The sequence below is a fragment of the Artibeus jamaicensis genome, unplaced genomic scaffold (genome assembly GCF_021234435.1).
Source record: "Artibeus jamaicensis isolate MK-2021 breed Jamaican fruit bat unplaced genomic scaffold, CSHL_Jam_final scaffold_1019, whole genome shotgun sequence".
Taxonomy (NCBI): Eukaryota; Metazoa; Chordata; class Mammalia; order Chiroptera; family Phyllostomidae; genus Artibeus; species Artibeus jamaicensis.
This window is the reverse complement of record NW_026522025.1, coordinates 9,349,225-9,371,480: the sequence shown is the minus strand read 5'-3', so window position 1 is coordinate 9,371,480 and position 22,256 is coordinate 9,349,225. Positions and strand designations below refer to the sequence as shown.

The window sequence follows — 22,256 nt, the reverse complement described above, 5'->3', positions numbered from 1 at the left end:
TACATGAAAGAGGTGGAGTGAAGTAACTTTAACCCCAGAATGCTGTTCTGGGTAAACTTACCTTAGAGGAAGTGTCACAGTGACTAAGAGTATAGACTCAGAACCAAACTGCCTGGGTTCAAAGCTTAATTTCACTATTCCCCAGCTGTGTGATCCATAGCAATGTTACTTAACCTCTCTGTGCCTCAGTCTCCTTACCTATACAAAGGGGATAAAAATGTACCCTATATCATGAGGTTTCTATGAAGATTAAGAAATCTTGTATAGATTGTATAGAAAATGAGATGATGTATAGAAAATGGCTAGAAGAGAATATGGAAAGTGCTGGCACACAGAAGATTTACATGTTATCTGTAATTATTATTACCGCTTCCCAGAGCTAATCGGAAGACACCGTGAGATGCTGTATTACTGAACCAGTATATCGTCCTTCCATTTCCCCTCCTTCTTCACACAGCACATTTTTAGTGGTGGAACCATGACCTGAACCTAAATCTTCAGACTCCAAGTCCTATGTCACTCAGGAATGGCTGTCTCGTAGCAAGGTCTAAAACGGTGCTGGTCACAGCCCTTTGACTCCACACACATGCCCATCTCTTTCTGCCATGTCCTCTTCAGTCGCCCCTAACCCAAGGTCACCTCACAAGTGCATATCACACTTCCAGGTTCCCACTACCTCCTCCTTCCTGTCCCTTCCAGCTCCCATCCAGCCTGCCTCCTGTTCACAGAACAGTTTCTTTCCTCATGGCATCCTCTGCTCAAAAGCATTCCATAGTTCCCCATTGCTGGTGGTGGGAGGGATCAGACTGGTCCAGGTGGTGTAGAACTCTAATTTCTTGTGCTGCCTATCTGAGTCCATGAATAATTGATAATAGATAACAGCATAAGAACAAGCAGGAACAATTTTACAGGAAGGACTTGAATTCTATTATACGGGCACACTATAAAATCCTAACCACAAGCACATATGTTCGCAGAAGAAAGTAACAAACACAAAAGCCCTACACCGTTGAAGTAAGCATGTGAAATATTCCTAACTTTTCCATTAATATTTGATGGCTGTAATCTGAGCTTCATTGTTCATGTGCATCATGGAACAGTTGGCAGGGTTAAAGGAGAGGATGTATACACAGGGCATAGGTCAGCAATGCTGCACGCAAGTGTTACCGCATTACTATTCTACACCCCAGACCCCTCTCTGTGGCCTTCCAAGTCCTGCGGCATATGTCCCCACTCCATACCCATTCTGACTGCCACAGTCGCCTGGGCTTTGCTGGCCGGTCCCTTTGAGACATTTTCAGTCCTGTCTTCTCTCTGTGGTCCCTTTCCTCACTTCATGATGCCCAAATCTGAGCTTCTTCTTCCTAAACCCTGTCCCAAGTTCAAAGCCCACCTTACACAGAACCATCTCTAGGAAACTGTCCACATACCCCACACTCCCAGCCCATTCTCTTGTCTGAATTCACATCCCCTTTCGATCTGTTCCAAACAGCTTTGAGATTGTTGTTCCAGTATTTTGGCTCACTCTCCCAATTAGATTGTAATCCTTGAGCAACCGCTGAGATGCTTTTCTTTAATGTTGGTTTTAAGCTGAAACAAATGTTCCCAAAGTCCTCAGCCACATTTCCTCTGAGGGGTCCCAAATGGAGAGTCCTAGGAGCTCAGGGGTCAGGCATGGTATTTCATCTTTTAGATGAAGATAGTGGTACCAACTTCATAGAACTGTAGGATGGATTGAGATAATAGCTACAAAACTTCCCAGGAGTCTGCTGGATGGAAAATATAATCTGACAGAAGAGAAGGAGAAGGCAGTTGGAACTGATAGGCTCCTGGGAATGGAGACAAAAAGGGAGCACCTTGAGGGAATGCGAAGGACTGCTCATCAAACAGGCCTGGCAAGCACCTCCTATACATCAGGCACTGTGCTCGGCACTTTCTATGTATTCTACACAGGCTACTGGTGAACAGCACTTGTTTTGGAGTCAGGCTATTGGGCTCTAATCCTAGTTCTACCTGCTACCAGCTGTGTGACCTCAGTTAAGTCACTTAAAATGCCCATGACTTATCTTCATCTTTACACTGGGATTATTTAAAGCAGGAGTTGGCATCTTTTTTTCTGTAAAGGGCCACAGAGTAAATATTTTAGGGTTTGTGGGACACACAGTGTCTGTTACAACTCAACCCTGCAGCCACAGAGTAGCCACCTAGTGAGCCTATGTGAATAAATGGTTGTGACTGTATTCCAAGAAGGTATTATTTGCAAAAATGGGTAGTGGGCAAGAACTGGCCCACAGGGAGTAGTTTGCCAACCTCTAATACAGCATCCAGCACACAGGGGCCAAAGAGGATTAAGTTCACGCTCTTAGAACAGTGCCCTGCGCAGAGTGATCACTCAGCCAATGTTAGCTGCTGTTATTATAATAAACCCATAGAATAGCTGTTAGAATGCCTTTTAATTGGGAACAAAACTCATGCTCAGAAATAAAGAAGTAACTTCTCCAAGATTTGACATCTTCTAACAGCAGTAAGGTCTAACTCAGCACGTGGACTTGTCAGACTCTAAAGTCTGTTGTTTTTCTACTGCAATTTTTGTCAACTTCAAAGAGCTCATCAGAACTAAGGCCTGACTTCACAGACCCAAAGGGAACCTTGCTCTAGTTTTCTGTCCCCAGGTGTGTTGGGACTAAAACACTGGCGACACACCAAGGGATGCAACCAGGCCTGGGACCCAAACAAGCCTTGCAGGAAAGCCCCGCCTTATTTCCTCTGACTCCTGACCCCGGCCATCAGGGACCAGGTGCGGAGTCCACGGCCGCAGCCTCTCGGTGCTCACACAGTCTCAGCCTTCCCTGGCCTCGGCAGCGGTTTCCTATGACACCGATGATCAGCCGCCTCGGGGGAGCCCGAATTAAGTTCACGAATAGGGCAGCCTTCCCAAATCCCACATTAGTTCTGCGTTGGAATGCCAGAACTTTTCTACCACGGAAAAATGCTTCATGCCCTGACTCTTAACAAGCCCAGCAAATTCAGATGCATTTCGGGGGGGAAGGGACATGAATTCCAAGCTGTTGTGTGAGAAAGCAAGGAAATAAAGGGCTTTTCTTGAAAGGGGGAAACAAAGGGCATCCAGAAATGTCACCAAAATGCCCTGCGAACTCGCCAGCTTGTCCCAAGTTGTTCTTTGTCTGAAGGCCTTGAAAGTGTGATTTATGTAACTCTTCCTCGGGTCAATGATTGACTTGTTAAACCTGAGACTCCAAAGCTGGTACAAGGATTTCTTCCCATATGTCAAATACATGAAATAAAAAGTAAAAATAATCCCCATCAAGTGGCACAGACTTTGTACATTTCAAAACTGTCCACCGGTTTGACCTGCTATCCCCTCCTCCTCTTCCCTTTCCTCCCCGTTTTCTCTCACCCCAAAGCCCAGGTGGTCTGTTCTAGGGAAAGCCACCTTATTCTTGGCTTGGCCTGGGGCGCTAACTGTCCTCCTCATCGGCCTTCACTGGTGGGCGGCATGTCACAGGTCAGAAAGCGCCCCTCCGCTGTGGGCTGTGTGCGCATATACACGGCTCTCACTTTCTCTAGCCCAGTGACCCTGAAAAAGCTTATACTTTAGGTTTTCACACAAACTGAGGTTCAGGTCTGAGCTCTCACTTTTTGGCTGTGTGGCTCTGAACAAGTGATTTGTCTTTCCAAATGTTCAATTCCTCATTTGTAAATGGAGAAGCTAATATATCTACCTACCTTAAGTAGCCTCATTTAAAGATTAAATACGGTCACACAACCCAGCATGTTATTTGGTGATGAGTGAACAACCCTCCCTTTGCTCCTCCTCACCTGCAGGAGAGATGGGAACCCACCTGGGGTGGGCGCGCTGTCTCAGGGAAAGCCCGCCCAGTGGGGGCTGAGCCAGGCATCCTCCTGGTCCAGGGGCTTTTCCCTCGTTCAAGAGGCAGCACTTCCTAGTAGGAAAGGCCCTGGACGGGAGAGCAGCAGTAACCCTGGAAATCCAAGGATCCGCCTCTCATGCACCGAGATTTGAGCACACGGGACTAGTTGTGATAGGCGAGAAGAAATACTGAAATGGGGGAAGGACGCTGTGGGGAGGTAAAAGCATCGAGGACATACACGGCCTCCTTTCCATCTCTCCCACAGTCCAGCCCTGCTTTGGAGAGGCTGGCAGACCGTCTGTTACCGCAGCGCCAAGGTTCAGGAGTGTGGCATTAGACCTGTGTTCTGAGCTGAGAATCAAGGAGCCTGGATTCCAGTCCCAGGTTTTCTCTATAACTTGGGAGCATCGCTTCCACTCTGGAACTAAGTGTCTGTCCTCATCTTTTGAGTGCATTAGACTAGATGACTTGTCAAAGTCTCTTCTAGTTTTAATACTTATTGTAAGAATATTTTTAAAATATGCTTATTGATTTTAAAGATAGAGGAAAGGGGAGACAGAGTGGGGAGATACAGACAGAGAAAGAGAAAGAAAACATCAGTCGGTTGCCTCTCACGTGTACCGACGGGAGATTGAACCTGCGACCTAGGTATGAGCCCCGACTGGGAATAGAACCACTGACCTTTTGGTGTAGGAACAACACTCTAACCAACTGAGCCACACGTGCCAGGAGGATACTTACCTTTTCTTTTTAAGCTAGAGAAAGGATAGCTGTAAAAACTTACTCTGTAACAAGCTGGGGCACGCTCACTGAGCCCGAATGGGCCCCTCTGAAGCAGTGGCTTCAGGAAGGCCTGTCCCCAGTCCTGGGATGCTGACTCCCCAGGCAAGTCCATTGCGGAGACTCCACAATGGCTGACTACCTGATAATTCTTGCATTCCTCCTCACACCCAGGACACCTCATTCGAATGGGCTGTGACTCCATGAAAAGTGACAGACTCAGCCAGGCTCATGTGGCGTGTTTCAACAGTCATCACCAAACAGAAGGAGCACAGTGGGCTGCTGTGGTGAGAATTCTGGGGAGTACTATTTATGGCTGTATTTTGGTTTACCCTCAGCCTAGTACACAGGGTACAGCTGAAACTGGCCTCAGCTGAAAACACTCTCTTGTTTCTCAGGGTGAAATATCCAAACTTTTATGTGCAGCCGGTCAGCTCCGGGCCTCCTGCCCCTGCCCCTGCCTCCTCTGGTCTCCCAGAAAAACAGCATTACCACTCCCTCCTGCACGCCCCGCCCCCTCCTCCTCCCCCTCTTGCTCGGCCTCTGAGTCATTCCCAACAGAGCAGGACATATATTAACAGCCTTTCATTAGGGATTTGGAGCTGGACAGACCTGGGCTCACATTCCAGGTCCTCTATTTTATAGTCGTGTGACCTTGGGCAAGTCACTTTAACCTCTCTGACCTTCAGTTTCACGAGGTGAAAACTGAAAATCATAGTATCTACCCAACAAAATTGCCTTAAGAATTAAAATGATATACCCTCTTATATTGCTAAAGACAAATCCTGATGGACAGTCTCATTTGTGTTTTATCTTCTGTCCCAATCGTTTCGGACTGATCCACAGAAACCAGGTTTCTGCCTCAGATCCCTTCCTGAGTTCTGCTCCCATTTCCCATCTCGTGCTCCCGAGCCACCAGAGCCAACAGGGCTGGGGCTCTGCCAGCGCCGCCATCCCTTCTGCCCGGGGACTCCTGACTGCAGGCAGGGGTCTTCCCAGGGACGGACAGGAGATCTCATATCAATAATAGTTAATTTTATTAAGCACTTTCTATGGGCCCGATTTATCATCATTTCCCCTTCATCACAAGCCTAGAGGTAGGCACCATTATCAATGTAATTTTACGGATCAGGAAGCTGCTGGAGAGGTAGGTCCAAGATCAGGGGGCCAAGAGCAGTGGAGGTGGAATTTTAACCATGTCTTATACTCCAGAGCCTTCTCTTTTAATCACCAGCCTCTCTGCTTTTGAGCATGGGTGTTCACTACATAGTCATTCCTATCTTTTTCCATAGTCAGCACCGTGGTGGCCACCACTTGCTGAACACTTGTAATCATTATATGCGTTATCCCACTGGACCTTCCCAGCAACCCCCAGCAGTAGATCTTTTCAAACCTGTTTTACAAATGAGAGACCTGAGATTGGAGTAAGTATGTTGTACAAAGTCAATTGGCTGTGCAAGAAGGGGCCGGGATTCAGATACTGTACGCAGTCTCCTGAAGCTCCTTGCACACTGGACTCTGTGACAGGTGCTTTATAAATAGCACTGAGTCCCTGTGACAGCTCTATGAGGTAGGTAATGCTAGGATGCCCATTTTACAGGTAGGAAAACTGAGGCAGAGGGGAATCAGAAACTTGCTTCAGGCCTCGCAAGTAAGAGTGACAGAGATGGACTTTGAACCCACAGTCCAGCTCAAGTGTCTGGGCTCCCAGCCTTGAGCACTGTGCTGCTGTAGGAAGTGAAGGGTACCAGCTGAGGAGAAGGGAAGAGATGATGTCAAAATACAAAGGAATTATCCTTGTACAGGCAGGAGGGTCAGTGAGTTCAGAAGCTACAAAAGCTTGCAAGAAGGAACTCTCCACCCCTGTGGGCTGCAGCAGTCCCCGAGTCCTACAGAAGGGGTCAGCCACCCTGGAGAATTTTCCAGCATTGAGCAATGGCGTAGGTGTTTCATTTTCTTTAGACCCACTGAGATGCATCATGAGGAAATGGTCTCAGACTCTTGAGCAAGTTGTTATCCCACTATTCAGCTACAAAGTCCTCCAAAGAGACGGAAGTCAACGCTTCTAAATGACCAGTTACATTTAAACGTCCAAGGCAAGGGAAAAAAGCCTTTTATCAGGAAAGGCAGAAACAAACATGATTGAGTAGCTACCATGTGCTGAAACGTGGGAGTTGTTAACCCTCATAATAACCTTTTGAAATAGTGACTCACTCCATTTTACAGAGAAATAAACCAAGGCTCGAAGCAGCAAAGTGATGTTCCAAAATCTAGTGGCAAGCAAAGAAGCCTGGTATGGTCCACGGCCCATATTTATGACTTCTGGTTACATGCTCTTGGCCAGCTCCCTGCTGCCTCCCATTGGCCTGCAACAGATCCGTATGGTTTTATAATTTTTCCATAGTTAATGGCAAAATTACCAAGAGTGTCTGCTCAAACACAGAGACCATTCTGCCAACCTGGTGTGTTTTGGTATAAAATGTTACTATTCTGAAAAACAGCTTCAGAAGGAGAAATAGTTTATAGGGAAAGTTTCCAAGAAATCTTGAAGTCATAAAGAAAGAGATTCACAGATGTGAGATAGGAAAATTTAAAACTCCTGTACAAGACATCATAAGCAAAGGCAGATGACGAGAGACACATTATAAGAAAGTCTTCTGTATACATGATAGGACACAGGATTGATCTGCAGAGTATATAAAGAATTCTTCCAAATCAATGAGAAAAGGACAATTCCATAGGAAAATGAAGAAAGGATATTAATAAATAGGCCGTTAACAAAAAAAAACAGAAATCAAGTGGCTGTAGCTTTAAAAATGTTAATTCTCCTAGTAGCAGGGATAAGGCAAAGGAAGAGAACAATGAACGGTCATTTTCTGCTCAAGAAATTGGCAAAAATGTTAAATGACTGACAATATACCCAGTGTTGGCAAAGGCACAGGGGGGCCACTGGCAGGAATAGGAGCTGAGACAGCCTTTATGGAGCACATTTTGACCACAGCTCATAAAATTTTAAATGCACACATTCTACCAGTAGAAATTCCACTTTTTTTATATCTCTCCGAGAGAAATCTTCATACTTGTATGAAAAGAATCATATCAAGGATGATCCTTGCAACATCATTTGCAAAAAAGCTACATACTAGACTACCTAAATGTCTATCAATAGAACATTGGTTAAATTATATTTTGTATATGCAGACTCTGAAATTACTCCCAACATGGAATAGACGTGGGGAACCTCTATATTCATTAACATGTCCCCCCATTTCTTGGAAGTGAAAAAAAGAGTTGCAGAACCATTTTTACTATATATTCCTAGATATACATAGAGGTATGTCTGTGAATGCATTAAAAAGGTAAGAAAACATACACAATGTACAACAGTGATTATTTTTGGGATCAGGAGAGGTTTCTTCCTTTTGCCTTTTACTTTGTATTTCTATATTGTTTGAGTTTTTACCTTGTAAGTGTATTTCTACTATTGTTCAATGATCTAAAGAAGAGCATGTTTGGCGACACGGACAGACATGGGCACCTGCTTCCGACTCTGGGTTATGGACGGTTCACCCAGGACTGAGAAACACTGACCCAAAGCTGAGGCTCCCTCCTCTGCTGATAGGAATGAAAAGCTGCTCATGAGCAGGCTGCCTTCCCCTCTTTCACTCTCTCCTTTCCAAAGGTGCTCACGCATCTGAACATGTGTCCACACATATACATATTCACTCAGAATAACTACTGCATGGGCTGGTTCATGACCCAAGAACTTCTGAATCCTGGGCCAAAGTGACTTTTCATCTTGATAGAACTCATACACATTCATATCCCAATCCAACTACACCAAAAATAACAAATTGTCAGGCCTCATCAGCACAGGCCGTGATTTAAACCGTGGGGTCCAATGGGCACACACTGGGTGTGAAGCCCCTTAAACAACGGCTCTGCTAGCCTAAAGCCTAGCAGATGTTCCTTTCGCCTTAGCTCGCCCAAGACGTAAACTATGTGTTCAGGGGAAAGCAAAGTCAAATGACTCATGACAGAGTTTGTTTTCAGTATGAATTATTTTTTCTGGCTCCTTGCTTTTAAAGACGGATCCTTTTCAGATGGGCTGAAGCAAGCACTGCAGGGAGCTGGGCTCATGAGCCCCACCACCTCCTCTGAAAGCCGGAGGTGGACGCCCTGGGAAGGAGAGTTTATTTCCCATTATGATCACTCCCATCACACATTGCTTCTCTTTCCCTTTGGGGGAAAAAGCGGAGGCTTCAATCAGGTAATCCAGGCCATGTGTCTGCCCTACAGGTGACACTTGGGAAACTCACTGGACTGGATGCCTCAGGGCAGAGATGGTGTCCCAGGCACTGTGGTGCACCCACTGTTTGCCCGAGAACAGGGCAGACAATTTTTGAAGAAGGAAGGCAGCAATGTCCTCAGTACGACGTGCCAGGCACTGCTCTCACTGCTTGATATGGACAATCTCAAACCTTGCAAAGAACCTTATGAGGTAGAAACACCTGTTATCCCCATTTCACGGCTGAAGAAAATGAGGCGTAGGGAGATTAAGAACCAGCAGGCCACACTGCTGGTTAGCGTAGGGGCTGGGATCCGAATGCCCGCAGTATGGACGGCTCTGGAGTGGGACGGAGAGAGGAAAATGGGCCAGCCAGAGGCTCCCTGTGTGAAATCCAGGGGGAGGCTTCAGCAGGGATAGCCTACCTCTTGGATGCCTTTAGAAGAACAGACACCAGGGGAAGGAGAACACAGGTGTGTGGTCAATCATGGCCCTGACAGAACAGACGGTAGAAACCAGAACCGGCCTGTGAGTGTGGCAGATTAGGACACCTTCTTAGGGTGCTCAGGGCCCAGAGATGCCTAGACCTCTGGGGAAATGAGTACTCCTCCAGTGCAGGGCTGCTGGAGGTAAGAACAAGGGAAATGCCCAGCTGCTGCCCACACACACTCACGACCTCCCCTCCTCAGCAGGCAAAACTAAAATGAACACAGAATTCCAGAACTGGAGGGGGCCTCAGGCGCTGCCTGGCACCATCTCACTGCACAGTTTCACTGCACAGGTTAGAGAACTGTTCCGTACCGAATGCTACACCACAAGTTAATGGTAGAGCAAAGACTAGAACCCAACCAAGTCCGCACTTTCCAAGCCAGCCATCTGCCTCTGGCATCTAGAATACACTAACAGCCACTCTCTTTTCTTTGAGGTCATGACTTCTTTTTCTAACCACCCAACCACCCCGTAGCTCTCACAGTGACGTTCAGGAAAGAGGAATGCTGCCACAGGGCTCAGATACGGCCAGCTCCATTGGTAAGGCTGTTCTGGGGCAAGACAAATGCTTCGCTTGTGCTCCCAATAAAACTGAATAATCGACAGGCGAGCAACCCTTTCAATAATGACGTGTGTCTCCATAAGAGGCTGTCTCCAGGGAAGTTATGGGCAGAGTTTGGAATAGTGATAAATCAAGGCAAATTAACAAAATGCATTTGGGCTTTATACTTCCTTGTCATGAGCAGCCCCTACACCATGTGTGTGGACAAAAGTATTCATTCATTCATTCATTCATGCAAATTCACATGTACAGTTTTCATCTAATACACAACTGGGTTCACTTCTAGGTTTATGAATCCTTGTTCCCCCAAATCTAAAATTCTGCACACCCTCTCTCATCTTCACCTCTCAACACACGACACACACGCAGGCACAGACTAACTCGAGTGTGGTTTCGTTAACACTTCCAGATCCTGGCCCAATGCCACTCCCTTGGAACCTTCTCTCTGACTCCTCAAGGCTGGGCGAGCCGTATCATGTGTCACAGGACAGAGCACGCTCTATTGAGTTGTCTAGTTTGTGTTTCTCCTCTGGGCTAGGGTAAGGAGCTCGAGGAAAAGGGCTGAGTCTTCCTTGTTCAGAACTGTGTCTGTGAGCAGAGAACAGATCTAGCAAAAGAGTTCACTCTGTGAACAGAGTGCCAGATCTGGCACTCCCCAAAACATTTGTTGGATAAATAAGTGCCATACGAAAAGTGACTGAAGAACGCTTATGACTTAGACTCCACCCTCAGTCAGCTTCCAGTACAGTGGGGGGTGGACACACAAATAAGAGTTGCCACCTGTGTGGGAAGCACTGCGTACAGGGGCTGTTCTGTGCTGTGGCGGCACTGAAGAGTGAATGGCCACCTGTGCAGAGAGGGCAGGGATTCCGCTTCTGCCTTAGGTTCCTCTGAATCTGACTTTACAGGACGGAAATGTGCGGGGTGTGAGCATATGTGGATGACATGCCAAGTGTAACCTTTCTCAGTCCAGTTCTCTTGCCTGTGTCCTTTGCTGCCCCCTGACTCCCATGAATGACATCTCGGGATTTTGCCATTCCAGACCACTTCTGTGAATTCAGTGAAACTGGGTCTGCTGCAGAAAACAGCGTCGGAGAGTTGAGAAGGGAAAGGGAGAGGAGAGCCACACCACAGAATTCTCCTGACTTATACACACTCCAGCCTCCCTGGTCCTTTCGTTTTCTTCAGACATGTTCAATCATTCCTACCTCAGGGCTTTTGCCCTTGTGCTCGCTGATGTTTGGGTTTCTCACCTCAAACTTCTCTTCCTTGGGAGGGCCTTTCCCACTGCTCACAGAGCCAGTCCTTCAGGCCCAGGCTGCCCGGTCCCTCTATTTGCCTTACGTTGGTTTACTCTGTTTCACAACATTTTTTGCTGACCAAGATCCTATTATTTGTTGTGAATTTTGTTGCTGGAATTACTCCTTACTGGGCTCCTGCCAACTGGAATGTAAGCTCTGTGAGGGCAGATGTTGCTTCTCCATAGACACAATTAGAGGTGCTCAGCAAGGGAAAGAAGACAGGTGTCAACGGGTGAACGAGGTGCACAAGCTCCCAAAAGGAAAGACAACGTGACCTGAACTGACTCTCAGGGTCTAAGATGGAAATACTAATGTTAACTCTTTCATTGCACATAATTGTCACAAGCTCACACAGTCCCTGCAGAAGCTTCCCTTTTGGGAGTTCGCAAGCATCCCAGGAACAAACATAAAATGGGGGTAATTTTAGCTGCTGTCCCATGATACTGTTGTGGTGATACAATGAGTTAATTCATGTAAAGAGACTTGAACAGCGCTTGCCATATCGAAAGCATCAATAAATGTTGCCTCTCACCCTCCTCCTCCTCGTCATCAGCAACAAAGAGATATGACACAGAGGGAGTACCTGTTTATAAGAATTTTATAATTTGCTACACACTATATTTACTTTTTCTTTTTAAAATGAAGCACAGAACTTCTACAGTGTGTGGAGTTAAAGGCTTTGTTCATGTCCCTATTTTGAATTTAATGTAGTGCAAAGACAGTTTTATAAGAGTTATTTATCAGCATTTATATAGCCAAAGAATTTTATTGTGTTTTTCATAAGCACAATGATGACTGTCTCAATCGAGGATTAAAAGTTCTAAGACATGAAAACGTGAAAAACCACAAAGAACTGTGACAAACTAGAAGATATAATAATTAAAACATTAGTGGAGAGGATAAATAGGCTAAAAGGCTGAAATAAAACTTTGTAAGAACTAGCACAGAGGGCACTGAAGAAACAAGAGAACATCTGGAGATATGAGAAGTTACCACAAAGCAGCGAGTGGAAGCACCATGCACAACCATCACTTTGCTGCGATCACTATGGGGACGTGCCTGTTACAAGGATGAAAATAGCAAGCAAACTGTTGAGAACAAGAACAAGAGTTAAATGTGTTAAATAAATACAATGTTATTTTATTAATAACTAACAAATCTGCTAGAATATATTATACCAACGTTGGCTAGTTCCCTATAAAAAGACTCTTTTTAGTCACAACTCCTTTTCGGTTTGTCACCGGATTGGAGGCCTGATGGATGGAACCAGCAACCTCTTTTATCAGGCTGCCATTGCCTCCTCTCTTCTTCAAGCCCAAGACCCACAGGCATTTTGTACTGCGCCTCAAAGAGCAGGGGGATTGCCTTTTTAAAAGGTCCTACTGAGAACCTTAAACCAGCACAATGTTCCTTAGAGCCTCTAGGTGTCGCTATTGCAAAACTAACAGAACCTTGAATCCTCAAAAGAAAAAATAATCAACATAGTAAGTACATTTCATACAGGATACTAAAAGCAGTAAGAGCTCAAAAGGCATATACCATTTATTACAGAAGCTACAAACAAATCAGTATCTCTATGACAATTATTAATTTTCTTTTTAATTCAAGGACTTAATCCCACAGAGAAGAGACATCTCATTTTTTTGGCCAGAAAAAAAAAATCAGGGTTGTTCTCTTTCTCTAAGACATGGACATTTAAGGGCTCTGTGGAAATTCATAAGATTCTAAAAATTTGTGGGGTAAGATGTTTTATAATTAAGATTGACTTGATAGCACCACAGAAAAAAAACTAGCATTTAGAGTAAAAATAAAAGATAGTGAAAAAAGTAGTTATGTTATTTGGTATTCAACCAAAAGCTGTAATCTTATTAAATATATTTAAACATGGTTTTCATTTAGGTTTGGCACTTTGATTAGTAGGGAAGTATTAAATAATACCTGGCAGCTAGGAGTATATTTAGGAATCAGTGCCACATAAAACATACAACGTGTACAGTTCGGTTTCATTGTTATTTAAAGCTTTTCTGATCTCTTGGCTGTGAGCACACACATATTAAAAATTAAGTACATACTCAATGCATGTTCAATCCTTTTAAAAGGCTTTTTTTAAACTGAAACATGCAGTGAAAAATGAACTCAACTCTGGCAAAAGGTAATGGATTCATCCCTTTGGGGACAGCTGTCCCGTTTATCAAAAGAAAAGCGAAGGAAAGGTCAGAAACAGAAAAAAAAATCCTAAGTGGTCATCAAAGAGAGATGCCCAACTTCAGAGAGGAGTTGCAATTCGTTCTATACTCAGGATTCCTTCTTGGTGAGAGTGAAGTGGAACGCCTTTTACCTGAGGGTACTGGCATGGGAAGAGAGGACCTTAAGATATGGGGAATGTGCAAATGGCTAAATGAACGCAGGAAGATGCTGAGTGACTCCCAACACATTTTTTAAAAATGATGAGGTATCTGTAGTTTTCTGGGTATTATTTTAAGCACTAATCAAGGGGTGAGCACTGGGGGCAGGGGTGGTTAAGATAAGCCAGGGAAACAGAAAATGATAATGATACAAACAGCCGAGTGCCATAATAGAGTTCTACTCAGTGTTTCTACTGGAAAAATAACATATCTGATGTGCAGAAGCTGTACAATAAGTGAACACTCTTCCTTTTCCAATATCATGAGGTTCCCTAAAGTCTTCAGGCTGGAATAAGACCCCTCCGAGTGGCCAAAATGTCACATAATATCACATTACATCTCCACACAACCCAGTAGAAGAGGTCATGGTATTACTACTCTTTTAATTTGGTAAACTAAATTTAAATCCAGAAAAATACAGAATACCTTATACCTCAAAAGGAAAAAAAGAAACAGGCTCTTTTGATACAGATATTATTCTGTCCATTTACAGATGACAGAACTGAGGCTCTGAGAAGCTGATTACATTATTCAAGATCACACATTTATTAAGCTACAGAGGTTGCACTGGAACCCAAGGTTCTTTTCCTTGAACGTTCACTTTGTTAACCTCTAACCCCTACAGCCCCACTCCTTCTCAGTTTCTGGCTGAAGACCTGGGGCAGGAGCCATGAAGGAAATTGGGAGTGAGGGTGGTGGATACAGCATGCGATCTCATTTATCTCCCTTGTCACCTACTTGCAAAAAATGGGAGGAGGAGGGGCTGAGTTCTTTTTGGACACTGCTTCCCAGTGCCACTATCATCCACAACTGGGGTATTTTCCCCCACTGGCCAGAAGTTACGTAAGCATGCCTAAGTCCTCATAGCAACGGTGGGTACAATCCAGGACCACAGGGAGCAGACTGTGTCGCATTAAGAACACAACCAGGGAGGAAGGGAATTTTAACACACGCTACCACATGGATGAAACTTGAGGACATTATGCTAAGTGAAATAAGCCAGCTGCGAGAAGACAAATGCTGTATGAGTTTACCTATAGGAGGTACTTAGAGTAGTCAAGTTCATAGAAACAAAGTGAAATGGTGGTTGCCAGGGCCTGGATGGAGGGGAGAATGGGAAATTGTTGTTTAATGGGCATAGAGTTTCAATTTTGCGAGATAGAACAGAGTTCTGGATATTGGTTGCTCAACAATGTGAATAATACTTAACACTACTGAACTGTCCACTTAAAAAATGGTACATTTTATGTTAAGGGCACTACAACTAAAACTAACAAAGAATACAACCAGGAATGCCTAGTCCAGTGGTCATTTACAGTACTCTTGCCTGGCACAGTATGAACCTTAGCTTTCCAAATTTTTAGATTCGTGGAAGTGAAAGTCATTTTGTGTTACATCTAAGCTACTTATTTGGAAAGCAGGAAGTCTGGAGGAAATAGTTTTTTAAATATGTGAAATTTACATCTGCATGTTTCATATGAATTCTCATCCTGGTCTGAGCAGCAAAGAGCTCTCTGGCCATGAGTAAAGCACTTCCCCTTTCTGAGTCCCAACTTCCTCATCTGTAAAAAGGAGGGACTGAGAGGGATGATCTCCGAAGGCCCTTCCAATTCTCAGCTTCCAACTCATTTTTCCAAATGCTAGCACTGTGTACTATATTAGGTATACTTCACTTACGTATACCACAGTCACTTCTGCAGTCCCTACTCACTGCATTTTTCCTGAGAAATGAAAGGAAGGATGCAGGGTGATGTAGGCAGACCAAAAGCAAAGACTTAAGGGTGGCCTGGAAGGAGCACTAGACTGGGAGTCTGAGCCTAGGAGTATAGTCATGGGCTCTACCACTTGCTAGACAGGTGAATCTGAAAGGAAGCATTTATGGGGGACTCTCACATATATTTGTGAAGTTATATCTCCTAACAATCCTTTAGACAGATTTATTATTTTATAGATCTTGAAATTAAACCTCAGAAAACTACTACTAGTAATAAGGATAAAATTAATAGTAACTACCTCCCACTTTTTTTTTTTTTTTTTTTTTTTTTTTACAGATTTTACTTATTTATCTTTAGAGGCGAAGGGAAGGAGAGAGGGAGAAAAATATCAATGTATGGTTGGGTGCCTCTCATGCATCCCCTGCCAGAAACTGGTCTGCAACCCAGGAATGTGCCCTGAATGGGAATCAAATTGGGATCCTTTGGTTGGCAGGCCCGCACTCAGTTCGCTGAGCTACACCAGGCAGGGCACTACCTCCCACTTTCCATGAGCTGATTACGCAAAGCAAAAGAGCTCCGAAAGGGAAGATCTGGAGCTCAGATGCAAGTATTCTGATGCCAAGTCCAGAGTTTGCTCCAGCCTGAAAAGACAGGTCTCTCCAAACGGCCACAGCACAGTTAGCCCGCCTGTGGCAGGGAGAGAGGTTTACAGCACCATCGTAGCATTTGGTTGGTGTGGTTTTTAAAGTGTTTCAACATCTTCCATTAATTAGAGTTCCTGTTACCATGGTGATGGTTTATTATTGCTAGGTTGATAACACGGCCAATTCAAGAACACTATCTCCCTCCTTTTCCCTCTCACTCTCCAGCAAAGCTTTGCCTCTTTTTTTCTCTTCTATCACCTAAGGTAACTGACCTTCAGCCACATGGCGTGATGAGGTGGTTCTCAAGCAAGAAGTCCTGTTCGATCTCTGGTGACAATTTTTGGGGGTTTTTTCCCTTTTGCTCAGAGCAGAGGCTCTGTTGAATCGACTTGAGTCAAATTTCATCTCTGATACTTATCAGCTCTCTGGTCATTAGCAAGTTAATTATCTTTCCTGGGCTTTGTTTTTTCATCTGAAATAAGGGATAAGAAAGCCTAACTGGCAAGGTTATTCGGAAAATTTGGTGCAACAAACAGGAAGTTTCTAGCATAGGGCTTGCTGTTGGATTTGTATAGTGGGAACACACATGGCGGTAGTGGTAATCATTAGAATAATAGCAATAATTATCATTTACAGAGAGGTAAGAAGAGACAGAGATTTAGTGTTGAGAGGTGAGATCATTTTACTTTCATTCATTCATCAAGTATTCTAATTTGTTTTTTAATTGAAAGTGTTCTTTTTCTTTACAGAAGATATAGTATATGTTTATTTGCATCTATTTATTTTTAACTGTCTCTTCTACTCAACTGTAAATGAGGTAAGAATTAGAATGATGTTTATTTTGCCCATCATTGTACCTGGGTGAATATCTGTGGCATGGACAAATATTTACCAAGCAGCTACTCTATCTCAGTTTGTGTCAGCCACTAGAAATATGGAAATAACTAAAGCAAGATTCTTACCCTTGAGGCATTCACATAAGGGATCTGTAAAAACTGACAAAAGTAAAGGAAATGGGGTATTCATCCCTAATTCCAAAAGGGTTTTGTACAAATCCTGTGACATAAATGGAATTAAATCTTCCGTAACTTCCTAGCACAAGGCACTGGTGTGTGTGTGGGGTGGTATGAGTATCTGCATGCTCTGAGCACCAACAAGGATTCAAACCGCTGGTGTTAAGCCCCCATCATAATCAGAAATTCCCTTTGAAGAATGCAGTAGAAAAAGGAAAAGAGAAAGAAAATGAAAAAGAAAGGGAAGGCCTTTCAGAGGTCTTGCTAGCTGACTCTTCCCAGAACCGTCTGATTCCCTTTGCTGGTGAAGCAAGAGGTCAGATCCCCAGATGGAAAATCAATCTCCCAGAGTCGCGGGATAGAATTTCTAATATGCCGGTGCCATGACACGGAGGCCGTTTCCAGACGAGGAGAATGAGGCCCACCCCACTGTACACAGTCAGGCCAAGCTGACAGGCCACCCCCAGGAGCAAAGAGCACCGAACGGCTACCTTTCTCAACCGCCTGGATCTCCCATTTGAAACTACTTTATTATTATATTAAGTATCAGCGTTAGTTACTTTAATATATTTTCAGTTATTTCCTTTGAGACAACCTAGACTAATGCTGCTTCTGTCCGGCTGCCAGGCCTTGGGGACCGGGAGTGACAAGGGTAGCAGGAGACACGGTTCAACTTTTACCTCTGTTCCGTATTGGCTCCCCAAATGTGCCACTGCTTAACATTTTTGAAAATCAGGCCTGATTCTTTGTTTAAAGGTGAGGAATCTGAGGCCCAAAGACAAACTTCTTCCTCAGCTTACACAATGACCTGTTTGGTAACTGAACCAACACTAAGAATGGGGGAGCTTGTTTTTGAAAAAATGAGAGCACCTGAGAGTCCGAAGAAGCAGTCTGCCTCCAGTGTACACACAGAAAGTAGTTTTCAGAGATACAGCTGAGAACCAGGTGGTCTAGGATTGGAGTTTACCTGCTGAAGACTCTCCATGCACAGCAGCACCAGTGCTATAAGTGGCTGGCTGCCTGTGGAATCGCCCACAAGTGGCTGCCTTCGAAACCAGCTCCGGAGAAATCATGAAGTATCTCCAGGTTGGTACAACACACATCTATTCAGCACCTACTCCTGGTGAAGGATGAGGAAGACTTGAACCCTCACCTGGAAGCTCATACCCAAGTAGGGCAAGCAGACACTTGAACACCTCCAGGCAATGCTAGAGATAAGCACAGGACACAGGAATGTATAGAGGCCGGCCTCTCAAAAGGAGCTTCCCAAACTAACATTACAGGAGGTTTTCAGTATTACCCCAGTAAGCAGACCATGGGGTCTGAATATCTGGGTCATATCATCCTAGCTATGTGACCTTGGGAAAGTACCTGACCTCCTTGTCATTCAGCTTCCTTGTCTGCAAAGTGCAACTAATATCAGGACCTCATAGGATTGTTGAGAGGATTACGTGAGGAGTTATATACACAAAAATTTATGAACAGGGGCGGTGCACACTCTGGGAGTCCCTTCTGCTATCATTTTTAGGAACACCTTGAGGGGAAGGGTCCCAGCTACCCACCACACTACAATACACTGGACTTATTAGAAAGCCTACTCTTTCCTCGTAGTCTATGCACTTGCTTGAATCCCCACTTTAGGATCATCTAAAAATTTCTCCTCCAGCATCTATGGTTAGCCAGCTTACTGAGATGAAGACAACTGCTGTAATCCAATCATTCAAACAGTCTGGTCTGTCAGGATCCCTCCTTATCAAAGATGCTTACTAGGTAAATTTGACATGGCCAACTTGGTGGGACTTTCACTCTGATCTGCTCTGTCTAACACATGGGCTCCTCTAGACTGAGGTCAGCTGATGGGGGCGGGGGGTGGGGCGTGGAGGGCAGATGGGGTAGATTATGAGCTGGTGTGAGGTGGATTTGCTTGCTTCCCGTGTGTCAGTGGCATTGTCTCAGAAAGTACCTTCTCCATTCTGAAATTCTCAAACATGATGTTATAACACACTGGATGAAAATGTGCTCTGGTGAGATGGGGCAGCTTCCTAGGGGCCTTTAAAGAGTATTCCCCTTCTATATCAGGGACTCTAAAACTATCAGAGATAAGTAAAAACCTTTGCTACTACTCTCAGGCTGAATTAATTTACAGGAGATTTTTCTTAAGCAGGAAGCAGTATTATCATCTAAGAAGCACTTAATGTTGATTTTTTTTTAAAAAATGAAGCTATTAACCTATGACATTTAAAAAAAAATAAGAGACAGAGTCAGGGGATGATGGGCAAAGGATGCTCCCCAGACTCCTGATCAAACTCCTAATTGATCTGTTTATAGCTAACAACTCCCACCCCCAGCCAACGGCAGCCCTTACGCTTCCAGCTTTCCCTGCTGCTACTCTACACCTGGGGTCCTTCCCAGAGTGGAGGTGCTCTCCCCTCCCCTGCACGCATTCCTTTGCTCTCACTGGCACCTCTGTCTGAAAACCCTCTTCCTGCTGCGTCTCCGCTTGTCCTAAGTTAACGTTTCCATGTCACATTGCACTTCTTACGCTTCTTATACAGAACCACACACTCTCTCTCTTGCTTGTAGCTATTACCGGAGAGTAGATTATGTAATGACCCTCTTTGGTTTCAGGTTGCTACGTTTTTATTTATCTAGCCTGACTGTCGGCTCCTTGAGGTGGGGAACGTGGTCTTCCTGGACCTTTTTCTTTTAATTTGTAAAAAGCAGCTCACTTTATACACCACATAATCTAGTACCACTTTGACGTCACCAGTAGAAAAGAGTGTGTGCTTGGGGACAGAAGAGCCTGCATTCCAACTCCCAGCCTGAGTAGCAACACCCAGTGGGACTTTGGGAAGGTGCTTTTAATTTTCTGAGCCTCTTCCCTCATTGTAAACATGGAAGCAACAAACCAACTTTCCACATAAACCTATTAGGAATTAGGTAAGAAAGCTTGAATAATGTTTCTGTAAGGAAATCTCTACAAGAAGGCCAGAGCAATAGGAATGATGTATGCAGCTTTCTTCATACCTGCTTTGAAATAGGAAGCAAGCTCGGGAAACTGAGGAACAGGTGTAAGTCCCTAAATAAACATAGGCTCTGAGACAAACAGACTTAAGTTAGACTCCTAACTTCATTACTTAACAGCTCTGTGGCTTTGGGTAAATTACTTCTCTCTGAACCTTCATTTCCTCATTTGGGGGATGAGAATAATCAGTGTGAATGGTCCACAGCTCTGGCTCAAGAAAGAGGAGTTTCTCTGCCTTTTTACTAGGTACTAGCTTTAATGTGCCTGGCTCTGGCTTGTACTCAAGTCTTGTCTCCTTAGAGAGACAGCCTACTGGCCTCAAGGCCAAGCTCAGAGCTGGGTATTCACTGAAGATGCTTAGGTCACTTTCTTGCCATAGGGGCTTCACTTAGCTCAAGTAAACTGCTCTCCATGATAAGTAGCTACCCCTTCTCCAGTAGACCTAGCTTAGCTAATTCCAACCGGGAGAGGGGAAGGGAAGCAAATTCCTAGGTGATGTTGAAGCGATTCAGAGATCAGCAACAGCAGAAAGCTGCTCCCGTCTTAGGGATCAAGGGACAGTGGGAGGCTGTTGTGTGACCACAGCCAGGAGCTAGCGATGTCAGGCAGGAGCTGAAAGGAAAGAAGGGCTGGGTGGCAGAACTGGAACCTGAGAGAGAGAAGCTGAGAGCTGGGATTACACAGGAGATGCAGCTGCTGCTATAATGAAGGGGGAAATCACCCGACTTCTCCCCTCTTCCTGCACATCAACCTTCCCCCTGTGTCACCCATTGACCACTGGCCAAACCAGAGACCAGTTACAAGGGAGCCTGGGAAACACAATACACAGCAGAGGAGGGTGAATAAGCCATCAGACAGAAACTAGGCAAAAGACTGCCCAGACATCTTTCAGTAATATATGGAAAGTGCTAAAATAGCATGTGATTGATAATCAGCTAGTAATGGTAGTTAGCAACATAATATTGTTATACATTGTATAACTCTCACTAAAAATTTATTTATACCAGTAAGTGTAGTAAACACTTTATACATATTATCTCATTGAATTGTCCCAACAATCTCATGGGGTACCTAGTTTTAATAGTCATGCGTTTTACAAAGGAGGAAGCCAGCTTAGAAAGGTGAAGGGATTAACTTAATGCGCAGCTATCACATTTGAGCTCAGGACTGAAGCCCAGATTTATGTGACGTCAGAGTCTATGCTCTTAACTGTGGTCCTCGTTATTACTTATAATATGAATCATACTCTTAAGAGTAAAAGGGATGGTACCAGATAAATCAAACATAAATTTCTCATAATTACTGGGAGGATATTTTGAAGACCTAAATTTCCAGGGCTGAAAGCCTAGAACACCCTGTGAGCATTAAATCTGCCCTAATAAAAAAAAAAAAAAAAGTAGAGATTAAAAAACAAGTACATCGCCTAAGCTAGTTTATAAAGGTCCATGGCGTTCCCTCTGGAAGGCTACAGGGTATTTTTGCGAAGAGGATGCCAAGTTCAGTGGCCTCTGTAGGCTCGCTGTTTACTGACATTTGATATGCTTCAACATCTGTTGCCCTTCTCAGTTGATGGGTGCTTCATTTTAGCACTTCCCTAATGCCAGGCTGGTAAAAAGCCTTAGTGCTGAGGTCCCCTAAGACACTCACGGATCAGTGACGCAGCTTCGTCTGTAAAGGGAAGGAATGTTCAGGGAAGAGAGGTGGAGGGACAGCCATCAACCACACTGGGTGGTCTCAGCTCTACACCAGGGACAAACCTGGGCGATTCATATTCTGAAGTTTCAGTATCATGTTCTGGGTTCTTGACAAGGTAAATTCTTCTGCTTCTGTGAAAGTTCATGGAACAAGTTCTAGGTTAGCTTTTAAAGGACTGGCAAATTTAGAATCTGGCACCAGAAAAAATGTGGTCTCTTTTGGAGAACTGGTACCCTTCTTTGATCCCGAGAGCACTCTATGACTCCACACATTTCCCAGTTTTGTCTCGACTGCCTGGAAGCTCAAATAATCTCCTTATTTATGGGTCAGAGACCCACAGGCCAAAGACCCATAAATCTCTTTGGCTTGGATCTCACTGATCCAGGATTAAAACACTTCACATTTCAGTGCCCTTAGGCAGAGCATACATTCTCCAACCCAGTATA

At 44.4% G+C, this 22,256-nt stretch overlaps 1 protein-coding gene across 16 annotated transcripts in view; it reads right to left on the bottom strand.

The window, feature by feature from the left end:
- The window catches only part of FGGY (FGGY carbohydrate kinase domain containing), a 385,020-nt gene that overhangs the window by 34,746 nt on the left and 328,018 nt on the right, over window positions 1-22,256 (bottom strand). The window lies entirely within an intron of this gene.